General features: G+C 47.4%; 1 protein-coding gene across 2 annotated transcripts in view; it reads right to left on the reverse strand.

The window, feature by feature from the left end:
• Nkd1 (NKD inhibitor of WNT signaling pathway 1) overlaps positions 1-17,935 on the reverse strand; it is an 88,540-nt gene that overhangs the window by 50,020 nt on the left and 20,585 nt on the right. The window contains exon 2 of one of the 2 annotated variants that reach the window (XM_063247140.1): positions 8,938-9,082. The exons of the other annotated variant lie outside the window; for it this stretch is intronic. The gene's annotated coding sequence lies outside the window, so the exon portion shown is untranslated. The remainder of the gene's footprint in view (positions 1-8,937; positions 9,083-17,935) is intronic. 2 annotated transcript variants of the gene reach the window in all.

The following is a 17,935-nucleotide window of genomic DNA, read 5'->3' on the forward strand; positions in this document are numbered from 1 at the left end:
ATTAGCCCCAGGCACTGGTGGTGGCAAGGCACTGGCCCTTTGACAGCTTTCACTGATCTGAGGCCAGTAGGGACTGGACCTGGGCCGGGTGCCTATTCCAGCATTCAGCTCTGGCTGCCGCTCAAAACACAACCCAGCGTCTCCCTTGGCCTCAGCCAGCTCAGGCCTTGGTGGCAGCCAATTCCCTACCCAGAATGCAAATGGGCAGGTGCACAGGGCCTTCCACACGGAGACCAAGGCCATACCACAGCCCACCCACAGCCAGGCCATTCCAGTTCTGAGGAGACAGTATCCCCCTGAGCGGTGTGGCCCCACCCATAGAGCTCTTCTGCCTCCAATGCAGCCTCCAGCCTGACTCCTTGGTCTTTCCAAGCCCACAGCCTGAGGTCAGCTCCCTGGCTCATACACAGGTGGACACAGACCTTCTCTACCTCCACAAGATCCCACTTCTGCTCTGTAGCCCTCTGTGTCTCCCTAGGCTGGCCAACTCAAAGCCCTCTGGAGTCTCAGTCCTCACTGAGAGATGAGAGCTTGAGATGGGAAAAAGGTGCCAGGAAGATGGGTTTCCCCAGCTGTACAAAAGGAAGAGGCAAGGCAAGGGGGCATCTCCAAAGACTTTCCTGCCACAATGGTCCATGTCCCATAGCTCATGATAGAGTCAGGTCAGCCAGGCCCTAATTTCCATCCATCCCACCTCTGTTGTCTTCAGGCCACTCACAGCAGGGCCACCACTAATTCATAAAGTCATCAGTAAGCCCCCAGGACTGTGTCTCGGGAGGTAAAAGGACTTAGGGGAGAAGGAACAAAAGGTGGGGTACTGAATGCTCTATCAGACTGTGCATTGGCACAATGCTCCTACTCGAGGCTCCAGTGCCAGAAGCTTCTGGATTGGCAGACAATGCAGCCCAGAGGGAGACACAGCAGCACACATGGGCAGAGGGTCTCTCATCCAAATACCCAGGGCCAGGTGTGTTTTGGAGTTTGAGTCTTTTTGGATTTTGGAATATTTGCATATACATAATGAGATATCCTGGAGATAGGGCCCAGATCCAATCAGGAAATTCATTTATGCTTCATACACACCTTTCCCATGTAGCATGAAGGTAACTATACAATACTGTAGATGATGTAATTACAGTTACACAGTGTGGAATTTTCCACATGTAGCATCATGTGAAGGCTCACCACATTTTGGAATAAGGATACTCAATTCATTCCTGCATAGAATGAATGGCAAAGATGGACCTGCATGGAACACCCAGAAAAGGCCCCAGAAGCTTCCAACCGACAACTGCACCTCAAAAAATAGTAATTATTGGGTCAGTTATAAAATAGGCTGAGTCCTAATAGCCATGCACCCAAATTGGTGCTATAAGGAGCAGACAGCTTTATAAGCACTGTGGAGCCTCAGTTCTGCCTGCATGCCTGGGGCTGGAACCCCGGCTCTGTCACTTGCTATGTGGTACTAGGCAAGTTATTAAACTTCTCTGGACCTCAGTATTCTCCTCTGTGTCATAGAATTTGACAATTTCCTCACGGGATTGCTGTGATCAGTAAATTTAATGACATTTGTACAGCACTTCCAACAGTGAGTGAACCAGTATTCACTGGAAACATTATATTCATGCTTGTTAAAAGAAATAAAGGGGTCTATAAAGTACCTGGTGATGTACATGTTAATATAAAAAGATGAACACAAGAGAAAGGATGACTGGATCTGAATATCTTCAGTATTTATTGGCTTTCACATTTGGGAGAGGATTAACAGACATGACTATTTGTGCTTCTCCACTGAGCATCCAAGCTTTTGAGGTCATACTGATATATCCTCACACTACCTATCACACCACAGGGGGATCAGCATGGGGAGAGTGCTGGGAGGCTGGGCCCCTCCAAACCAAGAAGGCTGCACTGGTAGAAGAGGTCACCTGTAGTCCCAAGGGGGAAAGTGTAGCCAACAAAGGGCTCCCAAGGGGTATGAGGATATGAACAGCCCACACTCTGACCGCCTGAGACACAGCCCCTAAGGTGAGGTGACAGGACAGACCTAGTGAGGCCTGTCTTAAGAGCACCCTTACCAAGCGCTGCAGAGGGCTTCCAATGCCAGGCACAAAGGGCTCCACTAGGCAGCACTCAGGGAACACTGGGCTGTAGACTGAAGAAGCCAAAGGCAGCCCACCATGAAGGCAGGGCTTCAAAAGTAGTTAGGCTGCAAGTGAAGTTTAATGCTAAAACAGAAGTTAAGAAAGCTGGCTGGTTGTTGTTCCTGAGTGGTGAGTACAGCGTAACTCAGTTCCATATACTCTCTGCTAGGGTTTATGTCTGAAAGATTCTAGTTTAAAGAAGAGGGTAGGTTCTCAGATGAAGAAAAAGAAATGGAAAGTAAATTATGAAAAAATTTTCAACATCACTGGTCATTCACGAAATGCAAAATAAAACAACACTGAAATTCCATCTCTCTCTAGAAAGAATGGATATTATCAAGAAATCAACTAATATCAAATGCTGGTGGGGCTGTGGAGAAAAAGAAACCCTTCTCCACTGCTGGTGGGAGTGCAGACTGGCACAACCACTTTGGCAATCAGTGTGGAGATTCCTCAAAAAACTAAAGATCGAGATTTCATTTGACCCAGCTATTACCCTCCTTGGTATTTTCCCAAAAGAATTAAAAGCACCACATCACAGCGACATATGCACACCCATGTTTATATGGTACAGTTTGTAATAGCTAAATCTTAGAAACAGCAAATATCCATCAATCGATGAATGGCTAGAAAAGACGTGGGCTTTAAAAAAATACAATGGAGTATTACTCTGCCATAAAGAGGGATAAATTTGAGACAGTTCTAGGTATACAGATTCACCTTGAGATCATACGCTCAAGTGAAATAAACTGGGCACAGGTGTTCAAATATCACATTATTTCTCTGGTGTGAGAAACCAAAAGTATAAATAAGGACTACGATATATTATAGATACTGTGAAATAGGAAGAAAATGTTCCAATGAGAAGGGAAATAGGTGGGGGGAGGACAATACAAAAAATAAAAACAAACTTTTGTAAATAAGGAGAAGAGGGGTTAAATGGAGGAGAGGAAAAGGGGGGAAAATAAGAAACAAGACACAACATGTACGGGCACAATTCCCTAAGATGAACATTATCATTACACACATCTAGGACATATCACAAAATTAAATGGGAGACTGGATCTAGCATCCAAGCTCCCATGGATTTGATGCTAGCTCTGTAAAAAACAACATCAACAAAAGGAGTGGGAGAAGCTGCATCTGAGAGCAGCGCCTGGAGTTAAGAGTCAGCGGGCAGAAGCAGCCAGGTCCAAGGTTCATCAAGACTCTGCACGTCACCACCCAAGGCCTGTGATCCGGGGCCTCAGATGACACCAGGTGTTCTTAGGCACATTGAGAACACAGCCAACAGAAGAAGGCAAAACTGTCTGCCACACCGACGAGGGCAAGACGCCATCCTGCACGCTCAGTGCTGGTGAACTCATCCAGCCAGCAGTGACCATATAGGAGACAGCACTACTTTCCTTGTTCCACAGATGGGGGACAGAGGCAAAGAGCAGTTAAGAAACTTGGTGCTTAGAAGTGGCAGCCTCAGATTCCAATCCCAGCCATGTGGGTGCAGTGCTGTGCTCTGACCACTGTGCAGAACAACCCAGTGGGCAGTAGAGACAAGGACACAGCAGGCAAGCACCGTGGCTGCGACTCCACAGCTCCAGGCCATGTTTAACTGTAGGTATCCAACCTGACACGCTGAGAGCGACGGTGGTACTTGGTGTTAAGGTATCTGCTATGTTGTTCTAAGTTTCCAGGGTTTCCGGGAACTTAAATTACAATTAGCACCCACGTCTTTAAGGAACATGGGTCCTTCTCTAAGATATGTAAGGTGAATGATCAAACACAGAACAGTACTGGTTTTCCTTCCATGTACAATGTCCACTGGACACCAGGGGTTTTGGCCCACCACCCACACCTTCTCAGCTCACACTGTACAGCACCAGCAGCCGGTCCCGCTTTGAGGAAAGCTGCTTTGCAGAACCCTCTGGGATTCCGTATGCTGGTCTGCAATACACTTAGTCACACAACACACACCACGTGCAGGAGCAGAGAGACATCCAGAGGAAAAGTATCTCTCCCCACAGACGCTTGTGTTCTTGTAGATACATCAAGGTAAATACAAACCGTATACAACTTTCCCATATGTGACTGGTAGAGACACAGAATCCAAAGGATAAATATTACCTTAACATCCTAGATAACTATTCCCCCTACATAGCACAATGCATGGCTGTATTAACAAAAGCATTACATCTATATCATGAAAAGTGAGGATTCTACTACTCCTAGAATAAGATAGGCTGCAGCTAAAAATGAAAATTCATCGCTAAAGAAAAGACACCAAAATACTAGCCTTGGTATTCGAAGTACAGGTCAATATATGTGGGCTGGGAGTCTTAACATAGTTTTGGAAATGGTCAGAAATATAGTCTCAGGTCCCATCTGATATACTAAATTAGAATCTGCATTTTTTTACAGGATCCCAACATAATTCACATGCACATTCAAGCTCAAGAAGCCCTGGTCTAGGGATGACCAGAAGGTAATTATGTAAACAGAGCTGACACTGATGTAATTAGCATACACCAACCCTTATTTTAATATGTGCAAGTATTAACGCATTTGATATTCACAAGAAGTCTGAGTGAGGAATATGGCTATCCCCATTTTACAAAGAAATAAAGACTCAGAAAGGCTAAGGAACTTACTCAGGGCACATAGCTTCAGGGTGACAGAATTGGTTAGCATAGTGGCAAGGGCGTGGGAACACTTGGGGCAGTTGAGGACCCTAGCTAACCTGAGAGGAAGGATGGAAAAAGCCAGCCTCCTGCCTTCCCACAGGGAAAAAGAATGACCTCCCAGCGAGGGAGACGTCCAATTCTGGGTGCTTTTTGAAGGCAGAGCAGGACCAATGGTGGATCTTCTGGGAGTCGGAATTATCTAACAAGGAACAGGCCACATTCAGCATGAGCTCCTTGTCACGAGAGGTATTCAAAGCATTCATATTTTACGAAGAAGTCAGTGTGGAGGGGGAGGGTGTTAGACTTTTTTATCTAATCCCAAGCCCAGGGAAATGGTTTCTATACCCATTGGGAGAGCCTCCTTCCCCTCCAAGAACAGGCTGGGGACTGCAACAGCCCTCAGAAGCCTCTGTGGCCCAACAAGTCTGAATGGACAATGGGCCTATTCTTAACCCTCCAGCCCAAGAGGGCACTTGTCCTGGATCTCTGATATTGGGAGCAGATGGGCCTTGGAAACAGGCTGAGCTAAATGACCCCACTCTGGGACAGATGGGGAGCCACCCCTCATCCCCCAAATAAGACATGCCTGTGGTCCAACTGCTCTCAGAGGGCCTGGGCTCCTCATGCCCTTTGTCTAGCCAGATCCCACTGCCGGCACCTTCAAGGAAGTGCACAGTTCAGTCTGCTCACAGAACAAGATGACAAGTGGGAACCTTGTCTTTTATACTGTCAAGGAGCAAGGAATTCTTGCAGAGACACAGGCCTGGCAGGGAGGCAGCAGGGCCCAGGGCAGAGTCCAACGCCAGAGCTCAGGCCCAGCTCCATGGACTCAAACCCCTCCAGGCTTCAGTTCCTCACCTAATGAAATGCCTCCCATGACACATGCCCTGTGCAGAGCCTAGCCCAACACAATCACTGTGCTTGGTCATGATGGAAACAGCAGAAGTGAATAAAAACATGCTTGTCTCACTGGAGGGCCAGCTCACAATGCAGGTTTGTTAAATAGAGTGAAGGCTCAAAAAAACGACTCACAGGAAGTGCCTGTGACACGGGGAATCTAGCTCAATCGCAGCTGTTACTACCATTGTTCCTTCTGCTATCATTTTCACTACTATTTCCAAATTCTAATTAGAAGAAAAAAATTGGCACAGATCCCAGCATCCTCGCCAGGGCTGAGGTACAGACTCGGGGTGACACTGAGGACTGAGGGGGCAGCACAGGCTGGGGCCCTGCCTAGGCAAACGCTAGGCAGCTGGACCTTGGAGGCCACAAGTGCTGCACAGCGCCGGCTCCTCAGGCCTCAGAAGTCAGGCCAGCTTTCCATTCCCAGCATTCCAGCCCCAAGTCTCCAGTCGGGCCTGCCGCCCAGGGCGCTCCACGCTTCCAGGGCCCGGGATGTGCTTCCAAAACGGCCTCATCTCTGAGTCAGGCCAGAATTCCTTGGCCAGTAGGGATGTCTTCATGAGGCTGAGGAAATCCAGCTGTTGGGGTACCTTCTCCTGCTCCCACTAAGACTCGTCAGCAGCTAGACCCAGCACTGCCAGCATCTCTGGCCCATTCCACTGGGTCACTATAGTGACCCTTCTTGGTCTCTTGGGGCCGGAATGATGGCAGACACCACATGGTTAAAATCTAAATATGACTACCAGTTCCCTTGGCTACACCATCATCAAAACACCCATCCCCAGGGACCTTCTCCAAGGATAGGAATGAAATCTCATGAAGGGACACATTTTGAGACCTATGTACCCAGACCCATGCCTGGGAACCTGGGATTTGGTATTCTGTACACACAACAGCCAGAGCCCTCAGCCACACAGGTATGGAGGGGTCATGTCCAGCGCATTGGGAGGCCCTGCTCTTCCCACTTAGAGACAGTGAGCTCAACAGGAGCCACCTTAAGGAAGCAAACTTGCTTATTCACGGAGATCAAAGCAAAGGAACCAACAGCTCCTGTAGCTGCCATGACCCATGTGCCTATGACCTAGGGTGACTTGGAAGATGACTGATATTTTAACAATCACTACCATTTACCAAGAGTTACTCTGCACCACACATAAGAAATTTACCCTTTGTTAAACCCTTGTGACACTCATTCTATTAAATATCCATTTTTAGATAACAAAACTGAGATTCAGGACAAATAATGTCCAAAAAAAGTTACGCATTTGAAAGTAAAAAATACAGGACTCTGCCAACTCCAGGGCCTGTGGGCAGGGAAAAGACCTCTCAACCTTGACTGCAGCTGATTGGGTACACAGGTGCCCGACGTGTTCATGCATCCTGAATTCCATAGCCTTTCCTGGTGACATCGCAGGCTGAATCTGAGCTTTGCCCCAGAACTGGTTCTGGTCAATGGGACAGCAGTAAATGTTCTATAAGACTTCTACTTCCATTCTGAGATTGTCATTGTGATGAGAAATGTCTGCTGGAAGAGTGAGAACTATACCTGAAATGGAGCAGGCCAGCTGTCTAGAATGGTCTATTCTAGACCAGGTGGTCACCAGCCAAGCTGTCAACTATCCTCAGAAGCAGGAACCCAACCCAGTCCAGCCCAGACCAACCAAGCCCAGATCAGCCCAGATCAGCCCAGATCAGCCAGGATCAGTTCAGCACAACACAGACAGATCAAGTCAGATCACTACAACACAGCATAGCCCATACAACCCAAGTCAGCCTAGATCAGCTCAGGCCAACCCTATTAGTTCAGTCCAGATCAACAATGCTGCTCCAATCAGTCCGGATGTGTAAGGGATGACTAGTGGTTGTCTGATATTACTAAGTCTTGGGGTGGTTTGTTGCGTAGTAACAGCTAACTAATATATCAACTATACTGACAGTTCTCTTCCAACATAGGAAAAGAACTTCCTGAGAATTAACAAGTAAACAGGTTGAGCATCTTTTATCTGAAATGCTTGGGGTCAAAACTGTGTTGGATTTGGAACTATTTAGATTTTAGAATATATCAGTGAACTGTCTTGGGAGTGGGACCAAAGTCTCAACACAAAACTCACTTATTTTACATACATACTTTATAAATATAACCTGAAAGTAATTTTATGTAATATTTTTTATGCACCTGTATTTTAACTGTGATCTCTCACAGGAGGCCAGGTATGGAATTTTCCAATTATGGCATCATCTCAGTGCTCAGAAAGGTTCAAATTTTAGAACATTCTGGATTTTAGATTTCTAAATCAGGGATTCTCAACATATTTAAATCAAAGGGTTTGGTTTAAATGAGGAATGGTCAATGAGTTCTTGTGTTTATATCAGGATTTGAATCCTAGAATTGCAGAATACAGCCTTAAAGGACATAGCCACACTGCAGTCACAGGCCTGTTTGTTCTGTCATGCCTGTGCATGGTGTCCCTTAAGTGAGACCATTTATTGCACCTGTGCTGCTTTCTTAAAGACTTCTGAGACAATGCTGTACCATTGCCAGGGAACAGGGAATCTTTCTTTCATGTCAGCCTAATATTAAGCACACTTCTCTGTTGCTTGTTCACTGTTATATGATTGACCACTCCCATATTTTAACATCCCACATCATCATCTTATTATCTCTTATGGTGCTTTGGGTCGAATGGGCTCTACCAGGCAGCTTGGCTGGTCACATCTGAATCTTGTGTGTCTACAGGCAGATGAAGGCCAGGGCTGCCACAAATCAGGAGTTCAGCAGGGTTAGAACACCCACACTGGTCTACTTGGTACCTGGCAGGTTGGCAGGGATAACTGGAAGGTTGGGATTCCTGGGCTCTCTCTTGCTCTGTTTTGTCTCTGAGCCTCATCCTCTCCATTTTACCTCACATATGGTTTGTACAGCAAGGTAGCTGGACTTCTCCCATGGCAGCTCAAGGTCTTAGCAGCACAAAAATTGAAGCTGCCAGGCCTTGGTAGGTTTCCCTTTGGCTGTCTCTTACTGGTTGAAGCAGGTCCATCTGCCCAGATTCAAAGTAGAATAAACTCCACCTCTCAATGGGAGAGTGAAAAAGAAGTGCAGCCACTTAATCCATCACCACCAGTGATCCCCTACCCATGGCCCACTCAGTCATGCCTGAGTCAGTACTAAAGTACAGCAGCAACGTATTTCCTCTGAATCCTCTGATCCTTACTGGTCAGCAAGCCAGGACGGGTCTGCAGCAGATGCACTTGTAAGCAAATGGTGCAGTCTCACCAGAATCATGGACAGTTCACGAGAAGCACACCAAGATGAACACAGCAGCCTTTGCACCTCCACATCCCAGCTGAGGTCCCTTCCTAGGACAAATGTGTGAAAGGACAAGTGAATGCCAACAATCCCCTCCCCTCCCTGCACACAGGCAGGGATGACTGGAAGATGTGAGGGGACCACATGCTTTGCAAAGACCTCAGTTTAGAAAATACAATCTGCAAGGTCTAAACTCCCTCGGGTCCTAGGGGTGAGGCCGGTTCTCTCCCAGGACAGAAGTGACTTGCTATGGCTAGGGCTCTAGGCACAGGCCTAAGGGATTGCTCTTGGGAGAACAGCTCTGGGAGAGCCCTTAATTGCTTCACTAAAAATCACATTCAAGGCATAATTAGCAGCCAGCTCCCAATCATAATCTGAGGCCCATCAGCTCTAATGGGCTAATTAGCTGAGACATCCTTGGATAGGCAAACATGCTGGGGCCTTCTCAGAACCAGCCCAGGGAGCTCTGCAGATGAAGGCTGGCATGTGGTCCAGGACAGCCTTCTATGGCTGGCCAAAGAGACAAATGCGTTACTGGGCAAGAAATACCCCTTCCAGTATGCAGAGAGCCTAGAGAGAGCAACAGGCAATCTTCCCAGTGCCCTCTAAGAACCAATCCCTGCAACATTCCAGGCCTGGACACAAAGTCCCTTGCTGCCTGTGGTCAGTTGCATACTCCCTGCCTTTGAATTTTTGCAAATTAGGCCAATAGTGTTAAAGAGGGTGCACAACAACCCCCGCCACGCACACACACAATTTTGTCCTCCCTAGGTCCTTCTCCTCCTGCCCCACAGGCTCACAGCAGCTGAGAGCTGTTACAAAATTGTGCAACATCATCCTGGACCAGAAAAATGAACCACCAGCTCTGTGGTTGTGCCCCAAAGTGTCCACAACCATCAACCCGCCAGAGATAGCAGGTACTTGCTATCTAACCAAGTTGCTTCTGAGCAAGTGGCAGGGTCCCACGTGGCAAGGCAGACTGGAATCTCAGTGAAAAGTTGGCATAAAACAAAGCTTTATGAGAGGCAAATCCTGCATCTTTGGGAGGTCTTCAATGCGTGTGGCTTGACAGCAGGTGCACATAAGACATGCAATACACACACAGAATGAATGCAACAGACTTACTCCAAGAGTGAGAGCACTGTCTCCTAAGTTTCCTGGCCAGAGCAGCTTGGAAGACTGCTCACTAAATGGAAGAAACTGAATTTCACTAAAACCCACATCTGAGATTCGTAACATGCATCAACATCGGCAGTTTATTAGCATCAAAGGCTCTGAGAAGTTCTAGAGTAAAGAAATACCTTTAATTGGCTGCTGTATCTCACTGTTTTACAACTTTATTTTTACACAAAATCTCTCTCCACCCCCAAATCTATTGGGATAATACACTGGGAAATATTGTGTCAGGGAACCAATCCGTCAACACAGGGCAAATGTCACAAGCTCTAATCCTAGAGCAGCAAAGTGACTTAAGTCAGTGAGGTGGGCACAGTTTAACCTCTGCATAGCAGGCAGAGAAACATAGCTTCATCTCCATGAAAATCATGCTTTCACTTTCCTTTTCATAAAGGGCCTCCTTTCTGTATCTCTCCCCCACTTCACCTTTGACAATATTTTTAAATGAGAAAAACAGAAAGACTTAAAAAGAAACATTCCTGGAAGAAAAATGTATGCGAGAGGAATGAAGAAAAGCAAGAAAGAGACAGACAAGTAAGAAATATGGTTGGTGGACATTGCAGGGGGCCTGGGGACCACAGGCACCATCCACAGGCACAGCCACACACAGCTCCAGGTACCCTAAGGCCAGGGATACCAGCTTTTTAAACAGAAATTTGAAATCTGGACTTCTAAGAGAAATCTCACTTTTTTTGGTGGGGGGCAGTACTACCACTGAGCCATACCTCCAGTCCTTTTTATGTTGAAACAGGGTCTTGCTAAATTGCCCATGCTGACTGTGAACTTGTGATCCTCTTACCTCAGCTTCTCAAGAAGCTGGATTATAGGTACGTACTACTATACTCCGCTAAAATCCCGTATTTTGAATTTTTCAAAAACTGAGCAGGTCAAATAAAACCTCCCTGGGGGCATGATTCAACCCAGAAGACTTTGATCTCCAACAAAGAGGACAGAGCAACTGCTCACTAAAACTGTTCCCCAAGTGTCTCAGCCTGGGACCCCCTGGGAGAACTGGACAGTAGGGCTGGAGCCTTGAGCTTGGGTGCTGTCTCTTGCATTCCCGCAACGTACCCTCCCTCTCCATACAAATCTGCTGTGATGCCAAGTGTGCCGCGGGCCCTCCCAAAACACAGGCTTTCCTCCTGCCAGGCACCATCCCAGCACTGGGTCCTCCTCTGCCTGGCTTGGCTCTGACACCTGTGGAAAGGGGTGAGCTACGAGACTGGCACACAGCGGGAGGTCTGAATTGCCAGTCTATCAAGGGGCCATCCTGCTATCATGACTACATTCCCTAAAGTTCCTTTCAGAAATGTCATTCATTCTCAAATGGAAACAAACGAAAACAAAACAGCCAGAAAACTCACCTAGAGAGACCAATGAAAGAGGCTGCAGCCACTGAGGATGCACAGATGCAGCAGCTGTCAGAGGACAGAAGCACCCACACATGCATCCATGTGCATCCTCTGTGAAATGCACCGGGGCTATGTATGAATGTCTGTTTGTTTGCAGTGCCAGGAATGGAACCCCAGCCTCCTGCACACTAGGCAAGGCCTCCACCACGGTGTTATATCTTAGCTCTCTTCTTTTTTTTTTAAAGATGAGGCTCACAAATATAAAGTGACTTCTCCAGGGGGTCGTGGTGACATCTTCATTCTTAGACACAAAGGTAGCCTCTAATGAGATGAGGCATCACCACAGTGGGGACCAGGAGACACCTGGATGGTTCTACTGCCCAGGAGGCTCCCGGGCTTTAGGAAGACTCTTGGGCAAGTTCAGAATATGGGGAGCAAAATCTGATGGACAGACACAGCAATGAGATGTGCACACAGTAAGAGCATCGGACCAGAAGCTGGTGTGAGTCTCTCAGCAAAGCACTAATCCTGCCAGCAACAGTGCCTTTCTGTGAGGTAAGAAAGGTAGAGGTGCCAGGTGTGGTAGCACACACTTGAATCCCAGTTACTGGGGAGGCTGAGGCAGGAGCATCTTGAGTTTGAGGCAAGCCTGGATAATTTAATGGGACACAGTATCAAAAGAAAATAAAAGATCTGGTGACACAGCTCATTGGAGGAGTGTTTATCTATTGTGTGAGGCCCTAGATTCAGTCCCCAACATGACGTGCGTGCATGCATACGCACATGCACACACACACACACAGAAGCTTCTGAAAGGTGAAACTAGATACAGCCTGCTGAGCCAGCAGAAGTCAAGCAAAAAGGAAGCTCAAGTATGCGAGGCAACAGCAAAGGGAGCAAGCATTCAAGCTGGGGCGCTGGCAGGGTGGTGTCTGCCCTTTATGATACCTGCTCATCTTCTACACTGTAGGATGTCGCTGGGACATTTCTCAGTACCCCTTGCTTCAGGTGTGGCCATGTGATTACTTCCCACCAATGGAATGTGAGCAGCAATGGCACAAGTGCCTGGTGGCTGCAGATGTTAACCGATGGGAAGAGTTTTCCACTCCCCCACCAAATAAGCCACAGCTAGAAGGTGCCTGGGCCACTAAATCATGAGGCAAGAGTTACCTTCCAGCAAAGACACCTGTTTGGGACAACCCATGAGTGATAAATAAAACACTTGGTGTTGGATCTGTGCAATGCCAAAGTTCAGCTGTGCAACAACTGAGCTTAGGAAGAAAGAGAAACAAATCCTCACCTGAATGAGCTGTTCAAGGCAAAAGCAGTGTGGAAAAAACCCACAGTCAGACTGGCCCTCACCTCCTACACGCAGCCCATCTGAATTCTCTCACCTGTTAGAGCTGTGGTTGCATAGCTCTGCCTGCCTGGATCATGAATGATAAATATTGCACTACCTCACTTAGATATAGACTCTAAAATAGTCAAACCCAGGAGCAGAGATGGTAGTTGCCAGAGGCTAGAAAAGGAGGAAATGGGGAGCCCATGGTCACAGGGCACAAAATTTCAGTGTGCAAGTTCAACATGTTCTGAAGACCCACACTGCTTAGTGCCTATAGCTGTAACAGTATATAAGGAGTGGTTGAAAAATATAGTGAATGCATAAATTTTAAAAATTTATTACAGTAGAAGACATACTGCAATTAATTGCCCTCAAAACACTCCCTTCACTTTGAATGTCTTTTACTGTAATAAAATTTATTTAAACACAGCATGTTTTTTGATCATACTTTATATACTTAAAATTTTCTAAGAGGATAGGTCTATGTTAAATATTCTCATCATACCCACATATTCACTGTAATAATACAAGAAAAGAGGCAAGAGGGAACTTTGGAAGATAATGGATCTGCCTATGACTTTGATGGTGGTGATGGTCTTACAGGTCTACACCTATTCCACACGAGCTGCAAACATTAAATAAGTATGGCTCTTTGCATGTCAATCAAACCTCAAAAAGCAATTTAACAAAATAACAATGATGACTTGTGAAATCATTTTGGGAAAGAAATGTTATTTACCAAGCATATTCTGCCTGCCTGCCCAACACCCCTCCGGGAAGGTATTCCTGCTATGTTGGCCAACAGGGAAGGGTATAAGACCAAGAGATGAAGAGACTTGTCCAGTTGCAGTGCCAGTAAGAGGAGAGCTGAATGTTTACACACAAACCCCTGCTCCTTCCACCAACCCCTTGTCTGAGTCAAGGGTGGACTTGCCTTCCCATGACATAGACATGTAACTTGGTTGGCACTAGGATCTGCCCCAGGGATTCTGAAGCTCACTTCTCAGTGTGTCTAGCACATTTCTAAGTGAGTCATGGAAGCATGGCCTTGGGGTCTACATGGGTCCCTTTCCCTTTCCACTCTGGCACATCTTCCTTGCTCTGCTTCTGGCATCTATGAACTGAACAGTTTTGCCCCACTATGCCCTTCTCCCATGACATCTCTGCCTTAAAAGTATCCAATAATGGACCGAAACTGTGAGCAACATTAAACCTCTCCTTGAAGTTGTAGGTGTTGGGTATTCTGTATCAGCAATAAAAAAATGATACGAAAGGGTAGCACCCTAAGGTGAGGGTTCAAGGTTTTCATCAGTGCAGTCTCATGATGCCCAGTGGGACCAACAGGACCTTTATCACTCTCTGCTGGGATCACCTGCCAACATGCAGCCACCCTCCAGCCAACGCTGAAGTCTCTTGGATACACTCGAGCTCACATCCCATACTTTGCTCTCTAAGCCAGCTCTCTGCACAAAAAAGAACCACAGGAGACATCACAACTGGCAGGACTGTGCCCACTCCTGAGCAACCACCACTCAAAATGGTACCATGGATGGTGGCCACACCAAAACACAGCCCCGGAGGTTTCAGAGCTCCCGTTTTCTCAAACCTGGATTTTTATGTGCACTATCCCCATTTTAAAACTCTGACAACTATTTAAATTCTTTTTTGCTGTGAGAGCTACAAAATATGTGCAGGTCTGTCACTAGCTACAGCCTCCACCTTGAGACAGATGAGAAAGTGAGAAAGGACACAACCCATTCTGAGCATTCAGGTCCCTGAGCTCCCAAAAGGCCAAACTCTAACCACCTGACTCTAGGAAAGGGCCCTGGGAAGCGAGAAATGCATATCACAAAGACTGACATGGATAAGGAATCTGAGTTATTTCTGGGGGAGCACTGTCCCAACATCACCCGTCCAACACCCTCTCCCAGCACTCTGGGCTAACAAATCCATTCCCAGGAGGTAAGAACACATTCCTTTTGTAGGTACCCACCTCTTCTTTCCTTTCTTCTCCCTCAAAATACAATCATCCTCCTTCTGATGTTCTTACAGCCAGACCTGGGCCTGGGTCTGGGTCTGGTCTACACAGCAAACACGTGAGGACAACCTCACATACACACCAAATCCGGTGGCCTCGGGTACCAAAGATTTAGCACCAACTGCCCCCTTTCAGAAGCCCCCTCTTCCTACCTTCCAGGTCCCTGCTAAAGGATTCGCTCTGAGCAGCTTTCCTTTCCTCTGCTTTAGGCTAGAATCTGGGTTACTAGGGGGAGGGCAGGGAAGAATCTAATAAATCTTAGAATATACTTCTTGGCTAAAGGAGAAACACACATACGCACCCCCACTTACTGGTGTCATGAAACAACTCTGCAGCTCTCTCTGAAGAACGCAGGGTTCAGAAGTTACTATTGTATTCAAGCTGTATTAAATCAAGCTGTGAGAAGCACCAGGGTTATGCTTTTAAAGAACGCCCTGAGCCAATTCTGATGTTTAAAGGAAAAGGAAAAAGTTTCCAAGGCTTCCAGAAATTCCGAGGAGAGGAAGTTTCAAACTTGAGTGTTCACAGTCCGTGGCCCCCACATGGAAACAGCTTGGTTTCATGTATTTGGTTTTACTGTTCAAACTTTAGGGTCTTTTAACTTCTTATTTTTACAGGGCTCAGAAGAAAAGGGAGACAGAGCCATTTACTCACCAAGTGCCAAAGAAAACCCCAGCGCCTCCCTCAGCGGGCCTTAGCTCTAGACGGCAGGGAGGTGGGCAGGGACCCCCTGGCTCCTGGAACACCCCAAGCACAGCTCCTCTGCTTGCTAGAGGCCAGGCCCTCAAGGCCAGCTGCTAATTAACTCCAACAAGATCAATTCAGGCCAGAGTGAGCACGAGTGAGACCAGGCGGGACTGTCACCGGTCTGGGGCTGGGCTCCAGCCACCAACAGCAGGAGGAGCAACATGGAGACTTTCCAAAAACAAGATGAGGCCCAGCCAAGCCCAGAGGAATCCTAAATTTAGTCCCTGGAGGAAGGTGGCTATGTCTGCACCACCAGGGCATCAACGAGGCCCAGCATCCCTTGGAAAGGTCAACCAAACCAAATAAGCCCTCCCAGGACACCTCAACCCAAGCCGTGACTTCGTGACAATCACCCTGGGTTTGGAGGGCGACTCACACACAGCAGCTTCCAATCCCAGCTCTCGGGATCCAAGTGCTATATACCAGGGTGAGTGAGGCAAGGGAAGTGTATCCATTTAACAGGAACTCAGTGAAACTGAGTCCCACAGGGAGCAGCACAGAGGCAGAATGCATACAAGTGGTCCCCAGTTCAGCTTTGACACCAAGTTCCATAACTGGGTACCCATGTGACCTGGCAGGTGTGTTACACTCAAAGCCTCAATTTTATCTTCTGTAAAACGAGAGTCAGGATGTCTACTTCAAAATGACTTGAAAAGACACCAGTAAAATTTTAAGATTTCTATGGGTATACACACATTTTATGTACACACGTACATATGCACAGAGGCCCTACTTGGATAATACAGTCCCCACCTAGTGGTAGCAACACCCTGTTATTCTTTAGAGCGGTCACCTTCCCTCTCAGACCCTGCAGCTGAAGCAGGCCTGACCTGTTTCCATCAGAGGTGTCAGACACTTTTGACCCAGTCACCAGGGCTGAACCCAGGTTACCTATTTAATGTCCTCCGTTGTCCTGATGCACATGAGGTCCTCTAGAAAGAGATGCTGGAAACTCAGTAGCTGGACTCAAAGAGGATGCTGACATCCCCCACCCACCCTACCCTGTGCCACCCCTTTTGCCCTACTGTGCCTCTGTTTCCTCCTCTGTGAAATGGGAGTAGGAATTGCATGTAGCACAGATTGCCATGGGGTGCAGGAGAAGCTAGGAAGGGCTGTACTCAGTACCAGGCTCCCAAGAAGCCAGCCATGCGGAGGACAATTGGTTCTGTTCTGTATAACACACATGGCCTTTGGAGGCAGCCTAGGGAAGGGCTCCTCTTCCAGAGTTCACAGAGTAAGTGACCACAGTGTCTGCTGCCTCGGTGCTACCAGTGGGAGATGTGCTGTGAGATGGCTGTGACACTTTTGCAAGAACTTTATACTGAGGGTGGCAGAGGAGGCTGGAGCAGTTCAGTCTCCACCCCCAACCACAGCAGTCCCCACAGTGGCAGGCACAGGAGGTCCCCACAGTGCGGCCTGCTGAAGGTGGCCTTCACTGCACTCGTGCATTCTGTCCCTGCTGTGCCACTGAGCACCCATCAGGGCCTGGCTGCGTTGAGCATCTCCCCTGGGGCTGTCTTCAAAGGGAGAATGAGGACGTTGGAGGGGAAGGATGGCTGCCCAGTGACTGCACGGTAAGGCGACAGTTGGACCAAAGGTCCTTCTCAAGGCTTTGTGAATAGTCAGTGACATGGGCCTGGCTGTAGGACTGCAGACACAGCCTTCCAGTATCACCTCTGATTCCCCAGCACTCTGGAGGTCTAAGCTAGGAGGATCACAAGTTCAAACCCAGCCTGGGTGACTTAGAGAGGCTGTCTCAAAAATAAATAAATAAACAAACAAACAAACAGAGCTGGAGATATAACTCAGTGTAAAGGTCCTATATTTTATTCCTAGTACCACAAACAAAGAAGCAAACAAACCTGCTTGATTCCCTGTTCTAAGGTCACCGGGTTAGAGACACTGAGGTTGGAGTTCTGTCTTCTTCAGGGAGAGGCGATCAGGAAGGATCAGCAGTGTGGCCAGAATGAGGAGAGTTGACTGCTCAATTTGTGAACCAGATTGGGTATATCTGGTAGCTTTGGGCTTGGTGGAATCCTAGTTCCACACAGTCTCAAGCCCTCCCCGCCAATAAATAAATAAACCAATAAGTATAAATTTTAAAATTAAAAAAAAGACCTCTCCTTCATGTTGCTCACATACTCACACAAAAGCTGGGTGAGGACCCCATCATCTACCTGGGAGGCATGTGTGTACCAGTCCTCCAGCCCCAGTGGAAGGCCATGGACCCTGGCCACTCCTGAGTCTT

This window comes from Cavia porcellus, unplaced genomic scaffold, assembly GCF_034190915.1.
Source record: "Cavia porcellus strain 051 isolate PalLab524CR breed Dunkin Hartley unplaced genomic scaffold, mCavPor4.1 scaffold_4, whole genome shotgun sequence".
Lineage (NCBI taxonomy): Eukaryota > Metazoa > Chordata > Mammalia > Rodentia > Caviidae > Cavia > Cavia porcellus.